General features: G+C 42.2%; 1 protein-coding gene across 1 annotated transcript in view; it reads left to right on the top strand.

Annotated features, from left to right (window-relative positions):
• The first annotated feature begins 1,464 nt into the window (after window positions 1-1,464).
• Window positions 1,465-24,818, top strand: part of TULP4 (TUB like protein 4) — a 236,029-nt gene continuing 212,675 nt past the window's right edge. Inside the window, exon 1 of the mRNA XM_059940909.1 lies at window positions 1,465-1,557. The gene's annotated coding sequence lies outside the window, so the exon portion shown is untranslated. The remainder of the gene's footprint in view (window positions 1,558-24,818) is intronic.

Genomic DNA, 24,818 nt, shown 5'->3' with positions numbered 1-24,818 from the left:
TTTGGTTCCCCCACCGTCTTTAGCATAATATTAAGCCCTTAGTTGAAGCAAAATACTCATTACATTGACACGAGTGAGGATTATCTTTTATGTTTAAGGTACGCTAAGACTTAAGTGTAGTTTTACTTCTGAAAGGTGTCAAAATTAATTTTAGATATGTTATAAAATGCGATTAAATAACGCTCATATTAATACTTCTCTTGAACACATTATATTTATGTGCATATGTTAATGAGGCAAATATTATCGTTTAAAAACTTTTTAAAAATTAAAACAATCTAGGCAGCACTTGCCAACATTTGTGAAATTGTAGGCATGTGATTTCAGGATTTAAAGACTCTAGTCCAACTCTTTTATTTTCTTTCTGACAACCAGAGATTCACGGAAACCAGAATTCTTAACTCTGAAGCCGAAGCTGATGTGAAAATTTTGGCAAATACGCAAAATAGAAAAAAGTGCGGAACACTTGCAAAGATTAGCTGCTACACTTAAATATATAGGGCATGTTATGCCTCATATCAAGAAAGAAAGGATGCTGCTCTTGTCTATTTTTTAAAAAATACACATACGTGAACAATCACACAATCAGCAGTGTCATTTCTGTGGACGTGATGGAAAATGAAGGACGGATGCATAAAGTTTCCGTTCTTAGCAGGACATCAATTTAATGGGGGGGAAAAGGCTGTGAATGCTCGTTCCTCTGTGTGAGTTAAAATGACGCCATCCAGTCCTTTCCCCATAAGACCAACTGAAAAAGATACGATATATCTGAGATCAGATCATCACCATCAAAGACACCTCAGTGACTGTCTTCATGGAGACATTCGGTGGTTCACACTACAAGCAACGTGCGCTTTCTAGAGACTTTAAACTTCAGAGAGAGTGTGATATCCACTTCCGGCTCAAATGAAGTTTGGACCGCACACAAATCATTACATTACCGGGTAGGAAGGATTCCTCAAGGGAGCGGGGTTCGGACTGGACTAGTTACTGTTTTCACTGTAGTCCAGGCTGTGTAGTTGCCCCGAGGGACGAAGACTGCGGGGTGCGCGTGTGTGACACGTGCGTGAGAACGGGTGGGCGCGCGAGTGGGCGTTCGGCGGTTGTGTGTGCGCGTTGAGGGAGTGCTCGCGAGTGTGCAGTGGCTGGAGGTTCTGTTGAGCTGGGGGTTTCGCGCGTGGCAGCAGGCAGGTGACGAGCCCGGCAGCAGCTCGGGCCGCGAGGGGAGGGTGGCGGGGGCCGCGACCCCAGTCCGGAGCCAGAGGTCGTCAACGGCCGGGGCGCGGGTCCCCGGGGGCGCGAGGGCGCGAGGGCGCGGGGCCGGCCAGGGAGGTGCCTGCCAGCCGCGCCGGGTCACGTGGCGCGGTCACGTGGCGCACAGCCGGGCCCAGCGGCGGCGGCGGCGGCGGCGGCGGCGGCGGCCGAGGGAGGCGGAGACTCCGCGGAGACACTGGGGGAGGCGGCGGCGGCGGCGGCGGCGGTGGCGGCGCGGGGCTGCTGGAGGCGGAGGCAGGGAGGCGCGGAGGAGCGCGGGGCCGCCGCCACCGGCGCCCGGAGGTGAGGCGGGAGCTGGGCTCTTGTCACCGCCGTCCCGGCCCGGGCGCTGCCGCCCTCCCGTGGAGGAGGTGGCGGGCCCGAGCGCCGGCCGGAGCGCCCTCCGGAGCCGGGCCGGGCGCCTGTCCCCTCGGGGCGGGCGCTCGGGCCCCCAGTCCCGGCCAGGCCCCTCTGCCGGGCGCGGGCGGGGGTGCGTCGGGCGGCCCCCGGCCGGGGCTCGGGCGGGGGGCGGCGGGCGGGCCCCCTCGAGTGGGCTTTCCCGAGGGCGCGGTGGGGAGACGGTGGCCGACACCCGGCTCCGGGCGGCGCTTGCTGCTGTTTAGCGGTTTTAGTCTTTTGTTTCAGTGTCTAAGAAAATGGGGCGATAGAGGAGCTTGGTGTGCGCGCGCGCGCGTGAGTGTATGTGTGTCTGTGTGTAAATCAGGAGGCGTTTGGCTTGGAGCCATTTTTTTTCTTAATTGTGGAGACAGAAAACCCCTTAAAACGGTTTCCCGGGGGAAACTGTGCTCCTCTTCTTCCTCCCCGGCGTCTGGATGGAGTGGATTTCCCTCCCGGCCTCTGCCCACCTTCTCGTCCTCCAGGCTGTCCCCCTCCCGCCTGGCCTTCCTGCCCCCCCACCTCCGTGAGACCCCTCGAGCGAGCGGGGTGTCTGCAAAGCGGCCCGGTCACCTGTCGTGGCAGCTGCATGGAAATGCTGGCGCTTCTGCTGTTTGGTCTGTGCTGTTTCCTCTGGCAAATCACGGGGATTCCGCTCAGAATGCCAACCCTTCCTCTTTTCTCTCTGCTTAAAAACAAAGTGCATGATGCTGCGTCTGAAGTTTGACCGGCTCGGGCAATTAGTAGGGAGAGGTCTACTTTTTCTTGTCACACCACTTTAAGGTTGGAAAGGTGAGGTTCATCTAGCTTTGTGGAAGGAAATAAGAGTGACACAGTTCTGTCGGGGATGGATGTGACTTATCTGCTAAATTGCCATGGTGATCAGAAAGTCTTCTAACACTTCTCCCCTGGTGGACAGTCAGCTCCCCTTACAGGGAGCTCTGCCCTGGATTTCTCTATTTGGGGATTGTCCTCCTCTTTGTATTTTGCAGTAGTTTAGCAGCACCTTAAGGATACCCAGTAGGCAGGTTCTTAAAAAAGCACAGGGAAAATAATTTATTTCTAAGGTTTTGAAGAATGTAAAAAGTCATTTGGGAGTCCCTTTCTTTGTGCCTCTCTGTCTGTGTCTCACGTTTGCATTTCTTGGAGTTTAGTTCTTGCAGGCAAGGCCACCGGGAAGGGTGCTGTGGTCCTGGAGGACGCTCATCCCCAGGCCCTGCAGCACCGATTGCTGGGATTTGGGGTTGTGATGGATGGAGAGCGACAGGGCTCCTTGCACACAGCCACGCTGCAAACCAGAGGCAACTGCCTGGACTCCTGGTGATCTGGTGGGGCAGTTGGGAAGCTGATCTCAACATTGTACAATGGTAGCCACGCTCAGATTGGGAGGAGCTCAGCAGTCCCTTTCTATTTCTTGATAGTTTACTGTTGTGGAAATAAGTATATGAATAAATTGTGAATAGCTAAATCTAGTGTTTAAGCATAGTACTTAATTTGTGTGAGAGTTGCTAGAGGATGTGAATTTCTTTGGAGAATTTTAAGTGCTCTATTTTAGTAAGGGCTGTGAAAGTAGCAGTGTTTTCCTGTGATGGGAGGAGGTGTTGTTGACCTCTAGAGTTGGAAGTATGTAGTACTGAGTTAGAGGGATCATATAGGGAAAATTTTTTTAACACAGTGAAGCTTTATGACATGGGAGAAGAATAGAAAGCCCGAGTTAACTTCCTGTGCCCGAGAAATAGTAATGTATTTACTACTGTTTATTTTAAAACCAACTTTTCATTTAGAAAAGATGTGTGTATCATATTGAACTTTCTAGTTTTCATATGGAGCTAGACGAGTGGTAGTTTGATTATTTACATTTTCCCCACCAAAACTCTGAATGGAAAAAGACTTTTTTAAGCCATAAAAGGATAAGTAGTTCATGAAACCTGTTTTATATTGAACCATCCGGCATTGATGCTGAGATCCCCAGTGATGAAGGGACAAGAAAGAGACAGCAGCCTTCCTTCAGGCTGCATGTCAGCCCTCTCACTGGGTAGTGTGGAGCACAGAATGCAAAGCCCAAGTTATCTTTTGGTTTTATTGCAGGTTCACTGAGTATCTGAATTTCGGGAATGTTTGTTGAGTGCTTTCCATGTGCAGGGCTAAGCTAGGACATTGTTCTTCATCTGTTTCACTGCATTTACAGTATCAATTATCTCTTTCCTGTTCTCTTCTGTGGATGGAGAAAGATTGACGATAGATTGAGTGACCCAACTGTGCATGTGATTCATCAAATGCATTAAAAAATTGAGTAAAACTTCTGTTACGAAATGTCTTGATTCAGTTATTGCATTGGTTTCTATTGGTTCCTACCCTGTGAAGTGTTTTCAGTAGTACCAAAAGCTTTTCCCAAATTGTACATTTGTCCTTAGTGAGACTGCAGGGAATATGTAATTGAAATGTCGAATTTCTTTTAATTTGGTTGGGATAATGTTAATTTAGTCAACTAAATTTTAACATATTAAAAATACTAAGTTTTATATGATAAAATATACATAACGTAAAATTTACCATGTTAACCATTTTTAAGTGTACAGTTCAGTGACATTAAGTACATTCACAGTGTTATGCAACGGTCACCACCATCCATCTCCAGAACCTTTTCATGTTCCTGAACTGAAACTTTGTATTCATTAAACAATAACTTCCCATTCTGTTCTCCTCCCCACCCCCGCCACTCCTGACCATCACCTTTCTACTTTCTATCTCCGTGAATTTGACTACTTTAGGTCCCTCATATAAGTGGGATCATACAGTATTTGTCCTTTTGTGACTGGCTTATTTCACTTTGCATGTTTTCAAGGTTCATCCATGTTGTAGCATGTTTCAGAATTTGCTTCCTTTTTAAGGCTGAATAATATTCCATTGTATGTATATATTACATTTTGTTAATAAAGGTTCTAAATTTTAACATACTAAGTGTTAGCAACTGAGGTAATCTCATGATGATCAAGAGCTCTCACTGGAAATTATTTAATTATGATTTGTTTAATTAAAACAGAAAATCAAATTAGTTATTTTAAAATTTTATTTAATTTTATTTTTTAATGCACAGTACCTTTTTAAAATTTTTATTTATTTATTTTTTATACAGCAGGTTCTTATTAGTTATCTATTTTATACATATCAGTGTATATATGTCAACCCCAGTCTCCCAATTCATCCCCCCCACCCCAACTTTCCCCCCTTGGTGTCCATACGTTTGTTCTCTACATCTCTGTCTCTATTTCTGCCTTGCAAACTGGTTCATCTGTACCATTTTTCTAGGTTCCCATGTATGTCTTAATATATGATATTTGTTTTTCTCTTCTGACTTACTTCACTCTGTATGACAGCCTCTAGGTCCATCCACGTCTCTACAAATGACCCAATTTCGTTCCTTTTTATGGCTGAGTAATATTCCATTGTATATATATACCACATCTTCTTTATCCATTCGTCTGTTGATGGGCATTTAGGTTGCTTCCATGACCTGGCTATTGTAAATAGTGCTGCAATGAATATTGAGGTGCATGTGTCTTTTTGAATTAAGGTTTTCTCTGCGTATATGCCCAGTAGTGGGATTGCTGGGTCATATGGTAATTCTATTTTTAGTTTTTTAAGGAACCTCCGCCCTGTTCTCCATAGTGGCTGTATCAATTTACATTCCCACCAACAGAATGCACAGTACCTTTAAAAAATATGGGGACCATGGGGGATGAAACTAATATGTATGTTATATCCTCTCTGGGTCCTTTAATTTCCCTTCCATGTGGATAGTGACATATGTTACATCTTTCTGAAATTTGCAGCTGATGCAGACGATGTTTTTTTTTCTCAGCTAATGTTATAATGGTGGTATATTTTGCTGTATGGAAGAGCATGAAGGACTCACCCTGAGGTATACATTGTATAGGAATGTTTGATTATTTCCCTTTATTTGCCACTTTCCAAAATCATGAGTTGGTTCCCTACCATCTTCCAATGGTAATGGAGCTAGGGTCTTTTCTTTCCTTTTTTTTTTTTTTTTTCTTTTTGAGGATCTTTATGAACTCCTCTGTTTTAGTATATATGATGTGTTTCAGTCCATTTCAATTATTGTCCTTTTGATGCTCAAATTGCCATATCTTTGGGCAGATAGACTCATTCAGTTTGGCTTTGAGTCCTTATCACACAGCTCTAGTAGCCTATAGTAGCTTCCTTGCTTTCTGGTGTGACAAGATGTTCCAGGCTCATCCTATACCCTTCCTGTTCCAGGTTTGGAATCAGAACAGACCATTTTTAAAAGAAAAATAAAAGGGAAAGTAAATGACCAATAAATATGTTAAAATATTCAATTTTACTAGTAATTGAAGAAATGAAATTAAAAGCAAAAATAAGATACCATTTGTTATGAACCGAATGTCTCTCCCCCAAATTCTTATGTTGAAGCCCTATCCCCCAATGTGATGGTATTTGGAGATGGGGCCTTAGGGAGGTAATTAGGGTTAGGGTGGAGCCTTCATGATGGGATTAGTACCCTCATCAGAAGAGACAGACACCAGTGAGCTCACCGACCCCTTCCAAAACACTTCCCTCCCCGCCCCTCACCGTGCACAAAGAAGGGGTCATGTGAGCACATAGCTAGATGGCAACCACTTACAAGCCAAGATGAGAGGTCACAAAAGAAATCTGCCATGTTGGCATCTTAATCTTGGAGTTTTCAGCCTCCAGAATGGTGAGAAATAAATTTATGTTGTTTAAGCCACCCCAGACTCTGGTATTTTTTAATGGCAGCCTGAGCCAACTAAGACACCATTTTTCAATGATTATATTGGCAATGTAATTTAAACTCAATTCAGACCTTACTAGATGTGAAACAATTTGGTAAAGCTTGATATAAAGTATTATGTTATTATGATTACTTCGGGTATCCCTTCTCTTGGTAGTCTTAATATTTGGGCATTTCCCAATTTGGAGTGGGAATAAGGATGATAGTAATTCCCAGTGCTGGTGAAGATGAAGGGACATGTATACTCTTGGTCTCAGTAGAGGTGTAAATTGATGCACTTATTCTAATCTTTTTTTGGCTATGTTGGGTCTTTGTTGCTGCATGTGGGCTCTCTCTCTAGTTGCGGTGAGCAGGGACCACTCTTCGTTGAGCCATGCGGGACTCTCATTATGGTGGCCCCTCTTGCTGTGGAGCACGGGCTCCAGGTGCGCAGGTCTCAGTAGTTGCGGCACGCGGGCCCTAGAGTGTGCAGGCTTCAGTAGTTGTGGCTCGCGGGCTCTAGAGCACAGGCTTAGTAGTTGTGGCTCACGGGCTTAGTTGCTCCATGGCATGTGGGATCTTCCCGGAGCAGGGATAGAACCCGTGTCCCCTGCATTGGCAGGCAGATTCCTAACCACTACGCCACCAGGGAAGTCCATTGCACTTATTCTAAATAGCTACTATTATGTGTCAAAACGTAAAATTTGCATAGTCTTTAACCCAGCAAGCCCACATTTAGGAACTTATCCTAAAAGATAGTAGGAAAAGTTAGCAAAGATATATGTATACAGTAAAGAACTATTTACTCTATACAGTTATTTAGTAAATAACCTTAAGTAAGGAATTGATTAAATAGATTAGGGTACCTTCTTTGCATACAGCCATTGAAAATAATGATATAAATCTATATTAACCAATCTGGAAAGATGCCCATTATATATTATTGAGTGAAAAAGAGAGATTACAGAACTGTAGGCATAGCAATTACATACAATATAGGCATAGAAAATGCTGAACGACTAGGCTTTGGTGGCCAAGAATCAGACCTTCGAGGAGCTAGGCTTCAGGAGCCGCCTAATGGGCAGTCTGTTTCAGGTGCCATGGTCTTGAAGACAGCACCCACTGATTTCATTGTTGTGTCGGAAGATTTAGTTTTCCTGGAGAGAGACTATGATTGGCCTTGTTAGGTAATTTGCCCTTTGGCTGTGTGTGTGTGTGTGTGTGTGTGTGTGTATAGGATTGCTCTCAGTTGACAGTCCCACAAAGATATAGAATGGAGGAATCATAAGGTGAGTTGGGGTGCTTTTAACTAAAGAAAGGGAAGACATTCCAGGAAGACAAGGCGATAGATGCCCGCTACACATTCAGTTAAAATTAAATACATTCTTTGCTCATAAACATTGAATTAATTACTGCATCTCCATAAATTACTACAGACTCTGATAAACTTGGGCTTTCTTTTCCTTTTAACTTCTGTTTTTGGCATGTTAGGACCTATACCAGTGGGTCAACTCTATTTGATTTCTGGCTTTCATAGAAAATGGGTCAAAATTAAAATTTCGGATTATTCTTGGATTTTAAAAATTATGCTATTTTCCCTTTAAATGTGGTTAATTCAGAATCAAATATATTTCTCTGATGTCAGTAAGTAGAAATAGAAGTCTTTGCGCTTGTGTGGTGACAAGGATACCCACTTTTGAGAGAAAGAGTATTTTAAGAATAGAATGGAAAAGTAGTGTTTATGGAAAGCCTCCTAGTAATGGCGTAGTAGGCTGTAGAGTGTAGAAAATTATTCTGTAGGTGTGCAGAGGTGCTGTGCAGATAATACAGACTCACTTGAACATCTTTCTCACTGGTATTATTTCTAATCAAAAGCACAGTTAGAGTCAAAATGGATGTGAAAGAGCTTTGAGAAAGATAACACACACTGCAACTTAAGATTTACAGTTTCTCACTTTTTAAAAATTAAAGACTTAATTTAGACCTTAATGGATGTGAAAGGATTTGGAAATGCATAATATAAGTTATTATGTTGTTACAATTATTTCTGCTATTTCTTTTTTTGGTAGTCTTAATACTTGGACATTTTCTCCCAGTTTGGAATGGGCATAGTAGAGCCGCTGGGTTAAAGTTTTTCTTGTATCAGATCTGTTCGTGTCTGGTTAAGGCTAAGAAGTTGGCCTTTTTCATGAATAATTTTTATGACAGTCTCAACCTTTCCTCTTAAGTCTCACCTGTTGATCCCAAGCTAGTTACTGTTTGGGACACTTGGTTCTACATGCTCTTTGGTATCTACTTTCTAAAACTGTTGCTCAGTGTTTTCAAATTCTCACTGCGTTCAGAATTTTTTCATCCTAACTGAATGTTTCTTTGACCCGTTTCTTGCAATCAGCAAGGGAAGATTAGTTTAAATTTCGGAGGCAGTTACACCTGGTGTGTGTGTGTGTGTGTGTGTGTGTGTGTGTGTGTGTAATTTTCAGTCTCTGGCAAGAGAAATGAAGTCTTGTGTAGAACATACTTTGAGTACCATGTTGTTGACCCCCTATGAACCTTTCCTTCATCTTTGGCTTTTAAGAGTATATGATACCGTCCTGGGGAAACACATGGCATTGTGTCAGAGTGCCAGAGGTCCTCCATGACGACAGGCTGGTTAGTACTGGGACAGTTTTAATATTCCAGAAAAGCTGATCAGTAGTGACGTTACCATGTGCTGAGAATATGCAGGATTATCTTCACATGTAAATCAGTTTCTTAAGCTTCAGACAGTCCTCTTAGCCACAAACCAGGTGGACAAATTCAGCTCCAATGGTTAGAATATCAAAACATGCATGTTAAGAAGTTAGCCTGATGCTGTGGATGAAAACCCTGGACACCAGAGCTGACATTTCAGGTGGCCATAGTTACTGTGTTAAATCATCAAGAAGTTTATGTATTAACATCTGTCATATTACACAAGAATGCCTTCAAAAAGTCATTCCTGGATTTAACTTACCTGAAAGAAAGAAGTTTAAGGAGGTTGGATCATGGGGACAGCGAGGTGGATGAATGTGGCTAAACCCAGGTCACATTTTCCAGTGCCTACAAATAGTTGGAACCCTTTTTGTTTTTGTGCTTGCCGTCTTTTCCCAGGAAATGAGAAACCCAGTTTGTGTTTCCTATGTAGGAAGTCAACTTTTCAGAATTTTCTGATATCTGAATGATAAAATAAATTCTGTAATATTTGAAATGCTTGGAAGAAAACACAGCAACTCTTAGTAAAAGAAAGCTCACAGTTTGCTTATCTTATTCCAATAGTAGTAATTTTTAATACTGTGACAGAGTGAGAATGAAAGTGGCACACACATTGTTCTGTCTCCTCACCCAGCTTTGATTCTGAGGGACTTGGGGATAAATTAAGTAGTGTGGGATCGGGGTCCCACCCACAACCCATCCGTCACAGCTAACTGGAGCGTCACTTCCCAGCCTTTTTGGATTTATGGCGTCCTGTTTGTGTTTGATTTTGCATCTCCTTCCTCCTCACCATTCTTACAGCTACGACAGCCAGGTCTCTGTTATCAGTGGAGAGCAAAGTGCTAATATATGAAGTCCACAAGTTATCACCATAATTCAGTTTTATCTAATTCTGTCAACCTTTAATTTTAACTAATCAGCACCAAATCTTTTCTGGACCATTAACAAGCTGCACGATTACATTGCCGTATGGAATAGATTTATTTAAGTTTTTGATCAACTAATTAACGTTGTTTTGAAAAATTTCGTGATACAGTACAGTGAATAGGATTTGTACCTTATGTGTATTTATGTGCAAGAAATGGGGTAGAGAAACATTAAGTACCATTGTAGGTCCCTCCTAGGCTAAAAATGCTTTTCTTCACAGAGGTATTCATGGAAGCAATAATGTTTATGAGGTGCTTTGACATCAGCCTCCTATGAATTTAATGTAATAAGTTTATTGTAAATAAGTAGAGAAGTCTCAGGATTAACCCATGGTTCAGAAATGGTGTATCGTTTTTAATTCTGAGAGCCTTGGGATATCCCATTGTCTTCCCTTTCTTTGCTGTCTGTGATTTGCAAACAATGGTGATCTCTGGAATTTCCTTGGCCGTCCTTCACCCGTGTTCAGATGGTGAAGTTTTTCTCTTTCATGTGACATAGAAGGATGTGCATGTACTTGGCTTTGGGGAATTGAGCTATTTCTCTCTGTATGTAAGACAGCTGAAACTTGTGGGAGAGGGGTAAGCACTGTCACGTGAACTATACCAGTAATCACCGGAGGTCAATTTAAGCCAGTTACTGCAAACCTTTTACTAGATGGTTAATGAGGAGCACAGTTGGTTTGAGTTAAACCTCCTTTGGTGCTAATGAGCAGTAAGGTGGACCCAAGGTGAGATGTCTGAGGACGGAAGCGTGCTGGGGAGTCTGGAGTCATTCACAAATTAGATCATGAATGAGCTTCAAGAAGTTAAGATTGGGTTTAATTCTACTCTTCGTTTTGTGTCTACTTAACCTTAAGTACTGTCTTAAGTACTTAGAGTTATTTTAAGACATGAACTACTATCTTATAGCATAGGAAACTCCAGGTAAGTAGGGCAACAGAAAGTCTGCCTAAGGTTAATGGAAGAATGTTATCAACTGGGATGCAAACTTTTAGCTCCTGAATTTTTATCTAGTGGTTTTAATCATGGTCACACTGTTCTGCGTGAAAAATATTTTATTTCTTGACCTCTATATTGTTTTATGTATGGAACTTCAATGTTCTTTTTGCTTCTTAATTTTAATATGATAATATGACTAATATTAATTCTTAGTATGATTCTAACTCTGACATAATTTAAACTCTACATATATGGGGATACCTTGAAAGAAGTATATTCTTTCTTCAGATTCTCTGGTCCCCTTCTAAATTTAAAAGCACAGAAATAACAACAACCAAAAAATTACTAAGATAGGTTGGTTCTAATATAAACTGCTGAGTTAGTTGTAACTATTTTATTTTAAGAAGATGCTTTTTCTTTGAATAGGTGCGTCTCTCTAGAAATCCAGGTAAATGGGGCTCCAGGTGGGAGGAGACTGCCCACCTGTGGTGAGTGCTTTTCTGATTCCTTTTTTTCTGATTGGCTGGTGCTGAAATTTGAATCTGGTTTTGACCTGCGAGGTCTTTGCACACCTTAGTCTTTTCTCAGGATTCCCACTTCTGGTTGTGGTTTGACCTGTTTTCACTGTTGTGGGCACCAAGTAGGTAAGCTTGACATATTGCACTCATAAAGAAGAAGAGTCCTGGATTCTAGAAGGAGACTTTGGTTAGGAGTGGTCCAACAAAGTGAACAGAGTTAGCCGCTGTGGGGAAGGCTGCACTGAACCTCTGCTTTCTCTAGCAGAGCCCCCAGGTGTGGGGGGCCTTCAGAGGCAGTGGGTGGAATGGGAAGAAGAGTGGTTTAAGGGGAATGAATTCGAGTTTGGACGTACAGATTTGAAATGTGTGAACGCAGTTGTAGCAGATGGAGTACCTGGGCATGCGGCCTTTTTTTAAAAATTAAAAAATATATGAAGTTTGCTGTGTTATATCAACCCCTTTTCTCGCATGTATATTATAATTATTTTCCCAGTTTCTTGGTTGCCTTTCAACTCCAACTCTGTTCATGGCATATTTTATGTATAAAAGTTTAAATTTTCTATGTAGTCAAGTCTTTCAATCTTTTTTCCGTAGTTTCTACTCTGATGGTTTGCTTAGAAAGTCTTTTCCCATGGAGTGTGTTTTTTTCCCCTTCTTTTTTTTTTTTTTTTCTTTTTTAAGCAGACAGGTGTTTTAAACTTTTTAAAATAAGCTTTGTATCTTAGAATAATTTTGGATTTACAGAAAAGGTACAAAGATACTCGGTACAGAGAGTTCCTCCGACCCTTCACCCAGCTTCCTCTAATGTTATCCTACAAAACTATAGAACATTTGTCAAGACTAAGAAATTAACATTGATACGTTGTCATTAACTAAACTCTAGACTTCCTTCTGATTGCACCAGTTTCACTGATGTCCTTCCCCAGGGCACAACGTTGCATAAAGTGGGGTGGGTTTTGAAGAGGCAGGACCACACATGGCAATGTGCTCTGTGGAGAAGCTGAGCTCGAGACACTGCACTGGTGTTGGGACATGGCAGCTTTATGGTTTACAGAATTCTTTCACACATACACATGGTTTAGATGGAAAATATTCTTGATCACTGGTCTTATTAGACACACCTGCCCCTAGAAAGCATGTGTCTTGGGAGTGACACTGTTCTGCATGTGTGCTACCACAGGGAACTTGGGCAGAGAAATACCTCTCAAACTGTCCAGACTGCCAGTTGCTGCCTCCGTTTCCCCTGCATTGTAATTCCCTAAGATGTCTTTGCTCTCACACTGTTGCCTGGTTCTTCTGCCTGGACCGGAGTGGAAAATCATATGTTGTTGATTTTTAAGTCTCGGAGAGAAAGACACCCTCATTGTGAGGAAGCGTTTTAAGTTCCTAGACATCAAAGTAAGCCCAAAATATCACTGCTTTCACCCTCTAGAATCACGGTACTAGGCACGGCCAGTCTTCTAACTTTATTGACCAAATGAAGGGTGATGTATCTAATGAGAAAAAATGTGGTTGGTGTAGGTGAACGCATATCTTACTCTTTAGATGGGTTTGAGACTCTGTGTGGCTCGCTTGCCCATCTCTACCCCACGGTAAGTGGAGACAGATGAATGAAGTAAGAGGTGGGGGGGGCAGGTGGGAAATTAGGTAGAATGGAAGCCATGTTGGGTGGCTCCATGCCCACACTGCCTGATAGAAATAGCATTAGCAGGGAGGCCTTAGATACCTCTGCACTTGTTATCTACAGGCATCGCGACTCACACACGTTCACGTGAGCTGGGCCGAGCTGTCTCGTGGGTAACCACTGGCTTCTACTTGTGCATTCAAATCAGTCTCCCCTCTCCTAACTGAAAACACTTAGGTTTTCTTAGCCTTTTCTGACCTGTAAAACACCACCACCCTGCCTTTCGATTTAGAAGGCAGTGAGAGTATGATTGCTGTGCATGCCTGAGGAGGAGGGATCAATGAAAAAGCGAAGAGGACCCTGGGTTGGCTTTCTACAGACCCCGAAGACAGTTTCTATAGAGTTGTTCTGTTCCACCTCAACTCAGAGAGAATCGGTAGATCATATTGGAAAGCCTCCAACCAAGTCACAAGTAAATCAATAGAAATACAATTTTTAAAGCAGAGATCCATTAGTAGATTATACCTGCTTCAGTTTGGCCAGACAGAGACAGCTTTTTTCTTTTTTCTTTGAGGAGTTTTTCTCGGTGGCTTGTGACTTTTTACATTACAAGTTTTAGTTATAATCATTGTTTTTACAAAGCCTTTTTCCACATCTGCCGTTTTATCTGGTCTTCACAGTAACCTTGCACATTATGTCAAGCATGTATTTTTTTATTTTATGAGAAAGCTGAGGTCGGGGGTTTGCCCACGGTCACGTAACTGTTAAGCAGACGTCTTGGGACTTGAGTCTGCATCTGCTGATCGAAAGTCCCACATCTCTTCTCTTACCCCCTCGTTTGCCCTGTGGCCTCCCGTCCAAGCTGCTGCTGCTGGTTTTATAGGTGCATGTGGGTGAAGCTAGTGGGGTTTTCTCTTGGCAACAACCAGCACGTATCCCAGACTGACAACTAGCCGACCCTGTTGAGTGCATTTCTAACATCCTTTCTTCCCTTCGTCATGGAATTGGGGTTTTGTTTAGATACCCTCCCCGTCTGCATGTGCTGTGGGGAAGGCGATCCATCCCCAGCACAGAGGTAAGTCGTGATCTGTTTCAGCCAGTCATGCAGGTCCCACTCACCGTCGGTGACTGCTGTAGGGATAAGCAAGAGACCTAGTTCTGGTCTGCCAGAGGTTCTGGAAAACTTCTCAATCTTAAAATGACAACACTAGGAAAGATAGTCCTTTTCCTCTGAGTACAATCCTGTCTGGATGTGGTGCCTGGAGTTGTTACAGCCGCATTGCTACAATCTGAATGTGAAGCTGGTGCAGGGGAGAGGACAGAGCGAGAAAAGAGCAGAGAGAACTCCTCGGAGCCTACCACGCACCTGCCTTTGGACTTATTATGTGAAATAAATTTCCCTGTTGTTTAAGGCAACCTGAGTTGAGATTATCTGTTACTTGCACTGAAAGACATGCTAACTCATTCATTCATTCATACCACAAAGGAGAAATACAGGGTATAAAGGTGGGATTTGAGCTGGTCAGAAGGTCAGAGATGGTTTCCCTGAGGAAATGCAGAGGCCTTGGTGAAAGAGATGCCTTTTCGTGCTGGGCCTTGTATCCCGTGTTTAAGGATTTTGGTCTTTATTGCAAGAGCAGAGCCACTGAAGGGTTTCATTACTGGAGAGTGGCAGGAGAACATTGAGCTATAGTTAATTTAAGCTGCCTCTGCTAAAGAAAACCTTGGCTTAACATTCCAAAGAGTCCCATTTGATTTGCTGAGCAGGCAAGGATCAGTCAGTGGTTAAGGCCCTGGTGATTGTCAGGTACATCCACAAAACATGAAAGAACATCTCTGCTTGGAATCTGATGAAGTAAACAATCTACTTTTCCTTTTCTTCCTCCTTGCCAGTGTGTGTGTGTGTACACATATGTACATATGCATGCACAGAGGCAGCTTTCATGTTTTCTAATTTAGGCGTAATTTGTGAACAGTCTGTCGTTCTCTTAGTGTTTGATTATTTAAGTTAAAAAGTTGCAGCTAAGAAATCTGTGTTGGAGTTATAAAAACAGGATAGATGGTTTCATTGTAAATAAAATTTTAAGGATGTATTAATGTGGCTGAAATTGAACTTTTAGCATCTCCAGAGGTTTTCCTCCAGGTTTGATGTAATAAGATCTGCTCTGATTCTCATACATATGGATATATTAGAAAACTGGATTCCATCCCAGTGTAATCAGGCCGGGAACCAGCCTGAACTGCAGAGTGGAACTGCAACGAAAGCTGCAGTCTCCTGTAATCATACTAGGATGCGATGTGGTCCCTCCCTATGTTTATTAATTAGTGGAGTTGTAATGAGACTCCCCCCCATGCTTTTAAGGATGCTGATCAGTGGGCATCTGGGCGGGATTTGAGTTGTGTTTGGGAGCCTTCTGTGTGCAGGTGGGAGGGATCGGTGTTTCAGGTGGCGGCAGGTGAGCCTCCCGCCAAGTCGGCATAATGGGAACAGGACTCTTCTGGGTTGCCATCTGTTTGTGGCGGATAGGAAATGAGCAGTGACTTCTGAGGAGTTTATGTTGAAATACTTAGGAATTAGTAATGGTGAGACTGTGCTGATCAGGTATTAGGAGGTAGGGGAGATAGACTGTGGAGTGCCTTTTCATCACTCCTGATTTTAGGAGGCGGCTGCCTGGGCTCAGCAGCCCCCGCCCCCACCTCCCCAAACCGCAGCTCTCTTGTACCCACCCTGACGGCCACTCACGTCACCCCGGTTCTGTACTGAGTTGCCCATGGCAAGGGGACACATTTACATGACTGTCTCAGGTAACACCGTGCATGGTGTTTGTCGCAGGGTGGGGGGCTCAGTCTGTCTCTGTGACTCTTGATGTATCATGTTTTTTGTTGTTTTAAATTGTGGTAAAACATACATAACAAAATTTACCATTGTAGCTATTTATAACGTGTACAGTTCGGTGGCATTAAGTACATTTATGCTGTTGTGTGACTATCGTGATGGGTCATGTTTTAACCAAGTAAAAATAGTGGATGCTTCTTCTCTGTTTACCAAATATATGTATAAAAAAATCATCAGCATGCTCTGTTTGATGTCCCTTTGGTTTTTAAGCTGGGATTTGCTTCCTTTCCACATGGGAGTTGACTTGGTGGGATAGAGGTGCCGTGCCCCCATTGCTCTGGGTTTGGTTTGCTGTTCTTGAACCTGGGAAGCTCTGCCCTCCAGGCACAATGCTTTTTGACGGTACCCTGAAAGCTGCTCTTCCTCTCCTGTATTCTACTTTAAAGCAAGGGTGTGGAATAGAGAATAGATCAATTCCCTTTTAACCTAGCATTACTTGGAAGGTTAACTAGAGGAGTTGCCCTCGGGTGGCCTGCTGAGGATGTGTGAGGTTGGAGTCACCCTGTTAAACCCCTGCCACTGCATCAGGTTCTGAAGTGCTGCCTGCCTTTCTGACTTGCAGACCCTGCTGGGTTCCATCTACCACCTGCAGGTTTCTATCTTGCCTCCTTCAAAACGATCAACAGAAAGGACCACAGAGCCCTCTGTTAGTTAGGGGACTCCTGGTTATAAGTTAGAGAGACCTAACTGAACTCGTTTATACACTAAAGGCAATGTATTGGAAGGATTCTGGGCTGTGTCCTAAAATCTCTGCAGGGATACAGCTGGGCTTCAGGCCGGGAGCCAGAGACTGGAACACTGTGGATGGGCCTGGGAAGCTCTTTCCTTCTGTCTGTCCCCATCTCTTAGCTTCCTGCAGTGCTTCGAGTTCTTTGTTCCAGACCAGCATCCTCTACTCCCTGGTCCGTGTGGCACAACGTGGCTGCTGACACCCATGCTCTTCATTGTTAGGATCCAGGTGTCTAGAGACTGTTTTCTCTGTTCCAGAATTTCCTGGGAAGAACTGGTGAGTGGTCATAGAAGATGGAACCAGGCTGTGAAAGCACCTAATAAGCTTTGCATTAGAAATTAAACAGAACAATGAAACCCCAAGTGAAATCAAAACAAAGTGCTGCCATCTCCACTACCAACAAAAAATCCAGTAAATTGAGGAGATGAACCTGCCAAACAAATTCTGGAATTACCTTTTTTAAAATTAAATTTCTTTTTTTTTTTTAATTTTATTATTTATTTATTTATTTATTTATTTTTGGCTGTGTTGGGTCTTCGTTTCTGTGCGAGGGCTTTCTCTAGTTGCAGCGAGCGGGGGCCACTCTTCATCGCGGTGTGCGGGCCTCTCACTATCGCGGCCTCTCTTGTTGCAGAGCACAGGCTCCAGACACGCAGGCTCAGTAATTGTGGCTCACGGGCCCAGTTGCTCCGCAGCATGTGGGATCTTCCCAGACCAGGGCTCGAACCCGTGTCCCCTGCATTGGCAGGCAGATTCTCAACCACTGCTCCACCAGGGAAGCCCAAATTTCTTTTTTAGTGAAATAAATTATAGCCTATTTTTATGTCAGCATTGTTTGAACTCAGAGAAATTATGGCCAAAGTTTAATTCAGCAGGGTAGCTTGATGTGGGAGATAGATTCCTGAAAACCTGAGTTTAAATAAAATATTTTTAATTAAACTATATTTTAAATACACAAGGGGAGCCAGTGGTTAAGGTTAAGGCCCTGACTGCTTGCTATCAGAAGGAATCCATTTGTAAATCTTTTTCTAAAATGCAGTAGTTTTAACCTTATGAATTTGAATCTTCCTGTATCACATTTACCTAGATCTAAGTATACCAGTGGACTGTCCTTCCTTGCCGTCGTTACCTTGTCGGGGTCACTGGCTCACTGGCAGGTTGAACACTCCACCGACTTCTGAGGTTATGAACAATAGCAGTTCCTCTTTTAGTTGTTTGGTTACACCCATAGATCCCATGTATGAATTTGAGAATTCCTCTGTGAGTTGGAATTAGATTGGGATTGAACACTCTGCCTGAATTGTGAAGCTGTATGCAATAATCCAAGCAGGTCTGAAAGTATCACTTAGTGATTGCAAGAAAAAGAGCAGTCTGACAATTCTGGGAATTAGTGCCATTTGAGAATTTGGGAATTGGTCATGTTGTCAAATGTGCAGGATCTATTGTATTTGCACATCAGTCGTAAAAGTGGTTTATTACCTATTTGACTTAGTAGTGTATTTAAAATTAAAAACTCAAACAGTTTTCCTCCTCAGAAGCTGTGGGTTGTGTGGAAGTATGAGTATCACTGGCCTTGAGGGGAAGGGCATGATGGGCACCTGAGTAAATATTGACGTAGTGGAAGATGACACCCTCTGGAAGGCTGCTCTATCTGACATGCCCCTCACTGTACTCAATTCCCTACCCTCAGAGGATAGGAAACATTCATTACTGTTTTAAAGGATTTAGACGCCACTGGTATTCTAAAATAGTGCTGAAAGAGCCCTGCTGTTGGATGAAACCTGGGAGTACTGCATGTGGGTTATGAGAAACCCTTTATTCCATATGACCTTTCTCTCCTTGTGCAGGCCTCTTTCTGCATACCATGGGGGGTGCCTCTGACATGTCTTGTCTTAAATAGAATGCCTTAAACCGTCCTTCTCTCTCAAAAATTCAGAGCTGGGGAGCTCTGAGGTTTGGGAGACTCGGTGCTCTCAGAACGACAGAAGTTAGAAGTAATAATGGAAAAACAGAAAAGCATATATGAGGGGGCCGATTTCATGTGGTGCCTTATGACAACCCAGAAAGAATCAAATTAGTATTGTAAATTTGACAAGGCACCACCTTTTAGTTTATAAAGCATGTTACATTCCTCAGAGCATTTTTATAAACGTTGTCACCTTTGATCTTTATAGTGTTGTCAGTAAAGGTGGTAAAGAGTGCAGCGAATCGACTCTCCAGTTACGGGTGGGAAGCCGTCTGGAAGCAGCTGTGCACCCCTGGTGTGTCCCCGCCACTCACTGGCACAGCTGACCTGAGCTCCTCCTCCAATTCCTGCTCAGATTCTTCTCCCATTTCACTTCTTCTGACTCTCCTTTTTAAAAGAAATTTTATTTGATGATAACTTTACTTACTTATTTAGAGCCCAGCCTTCTCCCACAAAAGAGTTAAGGTGGCTTAAAAGTAATGAGTAAGAAGGAAATTATGTTGGTAGAAAATTTTGGCTCAAATAAGGCCAGTTTTCTTCTTAAACTTTGAAAATGAGGATAAGAGGAAAACTGTTTGATTAAAATTAAATCCTCTCTGTGTGCCGAGAGCTCCCCAGCAGTTGTTAGGTCATTGCACAGCCCCCAGATATTAAGCATATATAAACCTTTTTCGTGCCCCAAGTTTAGGATTGTGTGAATGGAGAAAGGAGTAGCACATGAGGAAGCTTTGTGGTTACAGACACCTGAGCTTCACTCTTTTGGTGTTATACTCAGTGTCTTTATAAGTGTAAGCATAAAAAGCAGCAGTATATTACAGTACATTTATAAAATGGTGGAAAATCACCTGTGGTCTCCACCATTATTATAACTCTTAAGCATAGCATTATTTTGAATTCTCCTGCAAACACCTTTGTATGCTTTTGAAAATTGAACATAGCACAAGCATTTTTCATGTTTCTATATAGTCTTCATAACTATACCTTTTTATTGCGACAAAATATATAACATACAATTTACTCTTTTAACCATTTTTAAAGTGTACAGTTCGTTGGTGTGAAGGACATTCACCTTATTGTGCAGCCATCACCACCATCCACCTCTAGAACTTTTTGTCTTCTCAGACCCAAACTCCGTACCCGTTACACAGTAATTCCCCATTCCCTGCTCGTGGTAGCCACCCTTTTTCTTTCTGTCTGTATGAGTTTGACTACTCTAGTTACCTCATTATATTCACTTATAGTGAAATCACATAGTATTTGCCCTTTTGTGACTGGCTTATTTCATTTAGCATGATGTCTTCAAGTTTCATCCACGTCGTAGCATGTGTCAGAAATTTCCTTCCTTTTTAAGACTGAACAATATCCCATTGTATGTATATGCCACATTTTCTTTATCTGTTCATCTGTTGATGGACACATGGGTAATTGTACATTTTTGAGGACTGTATAATATCCCACCAAGTAGATAAATCATATAATAATATTCTTCAGTGTTTGTTATTTGGGTTGCTTCCATTTGGGGGCTATTTTAAAGTAAAGATGTAGTAAATATCAAAGTTCTTTTTCTCTAATCCTTCTGGGTTGTTTCTTTGCAATGATTGTACAAATACTTATGTTCTGCTTTGTTTGTCATTTACTGGGTTAGAATTTAGGCTAAACTTTTGGATGAAAATAATTTAGGTGTATGCTAAAAATAAAAAGCATTACTCTGCATTTTATTGAATATGCCTTAGTTTTAATGAGGAAGGGCCATCTAAAGAATTCTTATTACATCAATCAGTAGAATGCCTCCTCAGTGAGAGGGCATGATGCAGTGGTTTACAGATGTCAGAGATGATTGATGTTTCAGTAGTTGAAGAACTGATTTCAGGACAGTATTCAAGAAGAGTCTATGGGCTGATGAAAAGATTATCAAATCTTTGAGAATTAGTCCAGTGGTGAAACTATAATTTTTACAAGACCGAGTGGTCATGTTGGGGATGAATTGGTATCTTTGTTCCTGTTTTTATTGTTATCAATCTTTGGCATGCCTGTGAATACAGAGCTGGAGTGAAAGATGTGATTCTTGACCTTGGAGATCTTAAACCCAGGTTGTCATACCACCGTGTCAAACAGTTAGAAAACCAAAGCAGCTAAGTGGTAAGAGAAGCCGGCATTGGGTTCCTACAGAGGAAGCAAAAGCAGGCTTCCCTTGCTTTTTAGATAGTTGTTAGACTGAGAGGAGGGTAGGCCCTAAGAGGGTTCCGGAAGAGGGTCTTCAGTTTGATATCCTGCCCTCCCTCCTGCGTCAGCTGCTGCTGCGTTAGGCCTCTGCGTACAGTTTGCGGCCGTCTAACAGTAAGTCCTCCCGTCACTGGGGAGCTTCACTTCTTCGCAAGGCTGATCTTCACCCTTTCCCAGGCAGCTCATTGCTGTGGCATCCACCGTGACCTGGAGTGTCATTCCCCTGCCCATGGATGCAATAAGAAGGCCTGTGCGGTCTCACCGACCCAGTGTAGACGGCCATTCTTTGGCCAGACGTTGCCTAAAGCCCTTCAGTGGTGTGCTTGCCTTTGCCTGGCTGAATTAAGGCTCTTTGTTACTTTTCTATCAGTCTAAACCTATCTGCTCCATGTCTGTTAGAAATTCCTCAAGGGCCTGTCAGTGGTGCCTGTCTGTTTTCTGCAAAAAATTCTTGTGGTACTTTTATATTTGTTTGATCATTTTAAGGGAATTTGAGAGGGACTAGGTAAACACATAGGCTCATTCATCACTTTGAATTTATTCTTGTGTGTTTTGTTTTCCCATTTTACTGAACTCTCTTAATAGTACTAATTTCATTCAATTCTGTGTGTTTTGCAGATGGAAAATTATAATTTATTAGTAAGGATTTTTTGCTCTTTCCATTTTTATATGACTTTTTTTTCCCTATCATAATACACTTCTTGGAATTTTTAGAGTGATGTTGAACAACACCGTTGGTGAACATCTTTGGCTTAATCCTCACGTTAGCCAAACTTGAGCACTGTTGGTTTTAATCACTGTCTGCGTATTGCCCAGTCACTTTCTGGAAACGGGGCCTAGTATTGGAGTGTACATGTCACCTACAGCCTCACCAGTGTTGAGTGCCCAGAATATTGCCAAAGCTCTTCCTAATCTGTAGTTCTGTCATTTTAACATTAAATTTGGTCATTGGTTATTTCCTCTAGACATTCTGGAGTCCATGAGAACAGTCAGAGTTGGCCTTTATTCATACATCATTTTGTTCTCATCAAATACTTATACACAGCTTTCCCTCCCTATTCCAAAGCAGCTTGGGTGTGGAGTGGAAATTACTGGCAACACAGTTTGGTGGAGAAAGTATGGGCCTTGGAGTCAGATGTCAAATCATAGCTCTGTGACTAATAGCCTGATGATTTTTGATAAGCTTAACTTAAACTCTTTGAGTCTTGGTTTAATCATTTGTGAAGTAGGGATTTTACTGTCTTACAGAGTGGCTTTGAATGTAGAGGAAGATGCAAAGAGGGCTCTTAGTAACGCAGAAATCATTCTTGCTCCTTGCCTCTTCTCTCCCCAGTGGGTTATTAACACACTAAGGCCATTCAGCAAGAATTGGCCACGATTTTGGTAGACTTTACTTTTAATCAGAGATAAGTTTTACTCCCCCGCCACTCCGATTCTTTGTCCCTAATTTTCCAATTGAAATAAGGGTGAATGATGGTTGTTTTTACATATCTTTTTAATAATTTACTTTATTCCAGTTTTTTAATTGCTTAGTGGGTATAATGTAAATAACACTACAACAACAATGTCTAGCATTTTTTTGAGCAACTATAACTATGTGACAGGCAGGTAATTAAGGTATTTTGTATATATTTATTTAATCTTCCCAGCAATCCTTCTTCATAGGAAACTGAGGCTCAGACAGGTCACTGAGGATGGGAGTGTGACCCAGGCTGCACGTCCTGGCAGTCTGACTCCAGAGTTGTACTTCTGCTGCCTCCGGACTGTCGTCGTGGTATTGAAGGGTTTGTTCCCTTTATTCTGTATTCCTGAAGCCCATTCTAGTGTGAGTGTGTATATATATGTATGTAGAAAAAAAACTTAGTTTTTGAAAAGGCTAGTTATTATGAAGTTAGATAACAAGTGTCAAATATAGAGCATTCATGTCTATTGAGTATGTTAATTTTAATCTGTAGCATTAAGGCTTTTTCCTTACCTAGGCAGTATAATTTGATTTATCCCCCCTTGAAATTACCACTCAGATCTGAATCCCTCTACTATGTCTCTAGAACCCTGATTTCGTTTTGTCCTAGATTATCATAAAGTCCTCGTTATTGGGATATTCTTAATATTTTTTATTATAAAATATATATAACATAGAATTTACCATCTTAATCATTTTTAAGTTACAGTTCAGTGGTATTAAATACGTTTATAATGTTGTGCAACTGTCACCACCATACATCTTTATAACTCTTTTCATTTTGTGAAACTGGAACTCTGTACCCATTAAACAGCATCCTCCCCCAAGCCCCTGTCAACCACCATTCCACTTTCTCTCTCTTTGACTAACCTAAATAGTTCATATAAGGAATCAGACAGTACTTGTCTTTTTGGGACTGGCTAATGTCACTTAGCACAGTGTCCTCAAGGCTCATCCAAGTTATAGCATGTGTCAGAATTTCCTTCCTTTTTTAAGACTAACAGCCCATCATATGTATATACCACATTTTGCTTATCCATTTATCTATTGATGGACACTTGGTTTGCTTCCATGTCATTATCTGGGCAGCTCTTTTTTTTTTTTTTTTTTTTTTTGCTTTGCTATTGCACCATCTTCTTAAGATCCTACACTGGCTTTATGTTTCCAGGATCCGTCATTCAGTCACGATGCTCTCAGCTCTGCCCCAGTGCACTTGCTGGCCCTTGGTTATAGCTTATATCTTGTAATGTTGAAGCTTACGTGTTTCGCCCATCTTCTCCGACCATGCGGGGAGCTCCTCAGGGCAGGGACTGGATTTCACTAAACTTCGCAGTACTAGCGCCCCCTGAGTGTCTGGGCCTGGGTGGTGGGTACCCAGTGACCACCACCTTGTTTCTTGTTTGGGTGTTCCTTGGCTGCTTTCCTCATTTCATATCTCACTTTGGACTCTTGCAGCTAAAATTAACACACATCAGCTATTGATTTGATGCTTGCCCTTTTTAAAGCCTTCCTAAGCTTTCAAAATTTCTTCCTGAAATTCTGGATCCTTCACTGATGAAATGTCTCCTGAATTAGAGGTAATTTTTGCCCCAGCCCCAATTGTGCCTAAATGTAGCATCTTTCGAGGCTGCCTTCACTTTTGTCTCAGTTTATATGCCAGCCTATTGTAAACATAGGCTGTAATAGGTTTATTTAATGTAAGCAGTTTTGTAGTAGCCTCTGCTCTGTCCTATTTTATTTTGTTTTCAGTTGTTGCTTATCATGTGGTAATCACGAAAGCATTTGAATCCTTCTCAGGTGGGTAGCTGTTTTGGTCCAGCTTCCTCAGGGTTGTGTCATGAGGCATTGATGAGGAGGACGGGCAGAGAAATATCTAACCCACATATGCTTTGTCTCTTAGCTGAGAGAGATTTTTTTTTTTTATTGTATTGCCCTTTAGAAATTTTGAAAGGGAGCTTTGATTCAGGTATAACTATCCTCCCGAAGTAAAACAAAAAGTACTGAAAAGTTGAATTTTAAAGTTAGAAAGCACTGAGAATGAATTTGTGCCAGGGAGAGCTTATTGGAAGGCTACATTTGGGAATCTGTAGGATTGCGTTTAAGGCGAGGTAAAGGGCGTGTGTAAAGGGTTGGTGGGGGGTGGAGCTCCTTGAAAGGATTTATTAGGGCACCTGAGCAGTGGAGACCTTAAAAGTATTTGCAGAAATGATGTTAGAATCTTTAATTTTTAAATTAGAAATTTAGAAGTGGAATTTAGGAGTAAAGCAGTTGAATACCAAGAGATTAGCTCAATAATTGCTATCTCTGAGTCAGATGTGGATGCTGCCCTTGGGGAGGTTACAGTCAGGGGGGAGCAAAGCTTTCCCCACCAGATTTTTTTAAA

The sequence above is a fragment of the Balaenoptera ricei genome, chromosome 12, assembly GCF_028023285.1.
Source record: "Balaenoptera ricei isolate mBalRic1 chromosome 12, mBalRic1.hap2, whole genome shotgun sequence".
Lineage (NCBI taxonomy): Eukaryota > Metazoa > Chordata > Mammalia > Artiodactyla > Balaenopteridae > Balaenoptera > Balaenoptera ricei.
The sequence above is the reverse complement of the archived record's forward strand: the minus strand, read 5'-3'. Positions and strand labels throughout refer to the sequence as shown.